We start from the raw sequence: 5,642 nt of genomic DNA, 5'->3' as shown, positions 1-5,642 counted from the left end.
ATATCTCAAAGAGAAAATATGGAATAAATAAGGAATAATAAATACATCGTGATTTATTTAATTATTCCAAGGTGATTAATTCAAAAGTGATAAGAAATAATTATCAAATAATTATTTAATTGTTATTTCTAGAGAATATTAAATAAATAATGACTTATTTAATTATTCTCATGGATTTTTTTCGATTTTAATGAGAAATAATTTTAAAAAAAATTGTTTACTAAATTATTTCCTATGGTGAAAGTGGGTTTTACTATGGCAAAATTAAGCATTCATTGTGTATTTCAATCAACCTAGTAAGAAATGGTTAGGTGATCATTTTTTAGGTGATAACAGATTTCCTCCCAACATAAGAGTGTGAGGAGCAAATCTTGTGACCAATATACGTTATAGGTTGCACTTTCATGAGACACCAAAGGGAAAGAGAGAGAGAGAGAGAGAGAGAGAGAGAGAGAGAGAGAGAGAGAGGGAGAGTTGAAGCAAGGTAATGAAGGAATAAGAATGGAAGCGGTGCTACCTACTTAATTGATAGAAGTCTCCTTTTATTAGTAAGTACATAATCTCAAATGATGTGGGGGAGGCATATCCATACTCGCCAAGATAACTGAGTAGAAATGATAATGACTTACCCAACAATGTGGATCTAAGAAACAAAGTACATGATACATGATATGTTGGTATCAATTGGCCAAAAAATGAAACAATGATATAGTGAGTCCCATATACATAATGTTATTGGAAAACGGAGGTTATGACTGGATACAATAAAATTTGTTGATACGAGTATATGAGACATAATACCCTCAAGCTGACATGGTGAGGGGGGATCACAAACAAAAAATCCCCGTTGAATGGAAAAGGGCTTTGAAGATCTGAATGGATCATTTGAAGGAGACAGTCATGGTGTGAGCACTGTGATATGTCAAAACCAAGCTAGTCAAATATAGAGATCTGCAACTGAGATTGGATCATGATCTGCTGTCATTTGGGCATGTGGGGGGCTACCTAAAGGGCCACTCCCTCATAAGGTCTATAACTTCTCACACACACATAGGAAATGTTGGTACAATCTGATGGATCACTGGACCATCAAGTGTATAATTCACAATCGTTTGATAAGGAGTTAGGGTCGAGAATGTGAGAACCAATTGAGGCAAAGGTAATTGATGATTCTCTTCACTTGATTCTAGGTAGTGAAGAATAATGAGGGTTGGAACCAAGTTACATCACCCTCTAGACCTCTCAACTGGAATGGATGTGTTGAAGTCGACAGAAGATGGCCCGCTAGAGTTGAGTCAATGAGGAGTCCCCAACAAAGGCACGGGGATCATAGTAATGTGACTGATAGATTGACACCAAGGATGATGATGGAAGGATAAGATGAATGGTTGACTAACAAAGTCCCTTTTTAGAGCATAATATGCAAGATTGACCTAGCAACGACTAACTTGATTCTAGAGGAGATGGTCAATTACTCAATTGAAGGCTTTTCAATGACAGATAAATATAGTTGGAGGCCAAATATGAATGAAATGGGATTAATGTGATGAACAGATAGATGATACACTATAATAGGACTTATGAGAATCTGAATAGACTCCATGGATTCAAGGGTGACTCATCTCAGATGTTATGAACAAAGGTGACTCGATAATGCTGCCACATGGGAAAGGCTCAAAGGGGACCATAAAAACATGAGTAAATAATGGTTACCCATGAAAACTATCGACACATAAGTCAACAAGCACAAAGGAAAAGTGGTACTAGAGTAAAAAAAACTCATATGAAGAGAATTGGTTTTGAGAGGCAGCAAAGGTGGTGGGATTGCTAACTTGAGTTCTTTGCTCATTAGTACCAGATGTCACTCTACATAGACAACTATCCATACAATAGAATGAACTTCCTGGGAGATCATGATCTACCATTACCACCAGGATGAACATGGGGCCCATATGGTAAGTGATAGTTATTATATTTTGGTTGCATGTATAGTTTAGAAAATATGTATATGTGTTACTAAATTTCAAACTTGGTAACATGTAAATATAGAATTGGCGAGGAAAGAAGGATATACGGAGTGAGCTGCAGCATCTGGGGCTATAGACTAGGGGGTAGAGATCACAACAGGGACTAGATAATGATACATCACTAGAGGATCTCTGTCATAGTTTCGACTTGCTACTGACCGGGGTAACAGAGAATGGATGGCATGAGATGGAAGACTAGTATATATATGCATGTACCAGTATTCCCTCTGAGTGTCGAGGTATCACCAGGTGCATAACAATGGTCGGTCAGGCAGTCTGAGACTTACGAGCTGGGGGAATGGACCCATTGGCATGGGATACATTAGAGGACATTGATTAGTCATAGGGGTATGTGTGCCCCCATTTTTATATCTAACATGCAATGTCCATGTCAGATGTATGTAGAGTAGTGGAATCTAAACACTATATGATGGATATTATGATACATAATATGGTTATGCATATTTTTTGTGATGACGTGGTTCACCATTTATTTATTTTATCGATGTCTTCTTGTATATTCATGTGATAAATGCCATTCAATTGTATGATGAGAAGCAAGAATCGAGAAAAACATGGAGGTGAAGGATCTGATGATTAAGGTTATTGAATAACAAATCTATCATAACATCATACTCGGCCTGATTATTGGTGGCATATCAGATGAAAATGTCATTGGAGTGGACTAATGAATGCAAAGGGGAGAAAGTTGTCGAGGCTAGATTCTTGTAGAAGCGACTTGCACCATTGGCATAATCGATATGTGGTGAGGGTGATGGATCCATCTAAAATGTGCAAAAGGATAATGAATAAGATGATGGGAGATGAAACCTACCTAAAAGAGAGAAGGAAAAAAGAACTTGCATTTCAATGGGAAATTCTATGGGTAAAATTTTTTTAGGTAGAGGGCATTGCAAGGGTTAGGAAGAATTTACCCTTTTGGACCCTCTAAAAGGTATGCCCCCTTTCCCAAACATTACGAATGATATAAGGACCATGCCATAATGGTTCAAATTTTCCATTCCCTAGGAAATCATGAGCTTGGTCATAGACAAGAACAAGATCACCTTCATGACAAGTACGGGGGTGGATTTTACAGTCATACTGAGATTTGGTGCTCTTTTTAGCCACTTCAATGGTTTGCAAGGCAACACGACAATCTTCATTGGCATGCTCAAGTAGGATGAGTTGTTGTTGTAAAGATTGGGTGTCCAGGACGAGTTCGATAGCAAGATGGAAGGAGGGGATTTCACACACGATCAGTAAGATTGCATCCTATCCAAAAGAAGGGTTCAAAGGAGTGAATTCAGTGGCAGTTTTGACAGAAGTTCTATAGGCCCATAATGCAGGAAAGAGCATGAGATGCTAGTTGGTCTTGATCTTATTCACTGTCTGCTAAAGCATAGTTTTAATGATTTTATTGATGAATTAAACATGTACATTTCCTTGGGTGTAACAGAAGATGAATATTTGTGTTCAAAACCCAATAGTGAAAATATCTCATGTCATATCTGATCTTCAAAGTGTCGGCCATGGTAAAAAACCAATATTTTCAGAACCCCAAATCAAGAAATAGCATGATTAAAGAAAAATAGGGTTGTAGTAGTTGTGGTTTTTTTGAACATGGGCATGGATTCAACCCATTTGGTGAAATAATCGACATCCATGATAATATACATATGGTTATTAGAAGATGGAGGCTAACACTCCATGAAGTCAATATCCCATTTACAAAAAGGACCGACTGTGATGATAAGATGGAGGGCAGTAGGTGGGGCTCGAGTCTTAGGGGTCCTTAATTGAAAATTAGGACAACATTTAACTGTGGAATTCAATCAGTAAAGAGAGAATGGCAAAAGTATCTGGCACACATGATTTTCTAGGAAGTGGCCATTCTAGAGAGATGACCACCAAAAGTGCCATTGTGGCAAGCATTGAAAACTTACTCATCATCAGCATGGGTGAGACAACGATGAAGGAAAATGTTGAGACATTGACGATAAAGATCATCACCAATGACGGGATAGTGAGGGACTTTATGACGAATCTCTCGTCAATCATCACAATTGAGATGGGGAGAGAATTTATAGATTTGCAAATAGGTGAGTGTGTTTCCATACCAAGGATCATATGAGGTTATAGCGAACAAGTGTTCATATAGAAGGTCACCATTTACAGGCAGACATGGCGTGCCAATAGGAAAGTATGAAATGAATTCATCAAAGGCTAAAACTTTCTTACTATTGGGCATGACAAATTCAAAATGAAATTCTTGGAGTATAATGATCCAATGAGAATACTTCCCATTTATGATCCACCAACTCAACAGGAAAGCCATCGGGTTGGAATTAGTCATAACCTTGGTGGTACATGTAAGGATATAATGGCAAAGTTTTTGGACAAAAAATACAACAACAAGGCCCGAATTTTCTTCATGGGATTAGGACACAAGGGGGATGTTCAGGTTTTTACTAAAATAATAGATGACATGCTAAGTTCTAGTTCCATATTCCTATATTAAGACTCTGACAACTGAATAGGTGGAAGTTGAGACATATATGATGAAGTCCCTCTCAAAGTTTGGTGGGCTAATCAAGGGAGCGGAATTGAGAGCATGTTTGAGGGAATCAAAAGACTATTGAGCATGGTCATCCCAAATGAATGGAATGTTAAATGAAAGGAGCCTAAGAAACCCATGAAAAGTGGTGGCATAGTCAAGAACAAACTATCAAAGAAAGTTGGATTTTCCTTGGAGGCTTTGTAATTGGTGTTAAATTATGGTATGTTCTATGCTTATAACAGTTTACTTCTTTTTCTTATTATATTCCACTGATTAGCAATCACATGTACATAAAGTGAAGTGCAGATAGAACATTAAACGATCGACAGAAAACAAGCCAAGATAAGAGACACAAGATGTGGCGGCTAGCTAGGGACAAACCCCACAATGTGTGGGGAAACCCTTTGATCAAATCTTCTTTTATCTTCAATAATTCAGCAGAGAGAAATAGTACAATAAATCTGATTCATATCAGCAGTAGCAAACCCTAGATCAGTAGCATCAACATTAGCGACTTCATTATCAAACTAGGGCAGACCATATCTCACAAACCGACAGTCGGATTGACTTCATTCCACCACCAAAAGTTTCGGCTTCCAGAGGAGGTTCAGATGAACCTACAACGTAGTTTAGATGAGGAGATCTTCTAGGCCACGCAAGTCAATCTTTACTTCTGTAGTTGCAGCTTCAGTTTCAGCAGTTTCCGGCTTCAAACTAGGGCAGTCGATATCTTGCAAACCGTTCGTCGGATTGACTTCATTCCACCACCAAAAGTTGCGGCTTTCAAAGGAGGTTCAAATGAACCTACAGTGCAGTTCCAAAGAGGAGATCTTCTAGGTCATGCAAGTCAATCTTTACTTCTACAGTTGCAGCTTCAAATTCAACAGCTTCTAGCTTCACATGTGTGACAGAGAGAGACCCATTTCAGCGCAGTAGAGAAGAGACTCATATCTGCACAGTAGAGAGAGAGAGATGTGATGAGATGAGTGAGTTAAAATGAGGAAAAGTCCTCTTATATTTATACACAACGTTGGTGGGTGAATAGATGCGATTGT

This window comes from Pinus tabuliformis, chromosome 6 (assembly GCF_031772625.1).
Source record: "Pinus tabuliformis cultivar Carrire ecotype Pingquan chromosome 6, CPIR1, whole genome shotgun sequence".
Classification (NCBI taxonomy): Eukaryota; Viridiplantae; Streptophyta; class Pinopsida; order Pinales; family Pinaceae; genus Pinus; species Pinus tabuliformis.
The sequence above is the reverse complement of the archived record's forward strand: the minus strand, read 5'-3'. Positions refer to the sequence as shown.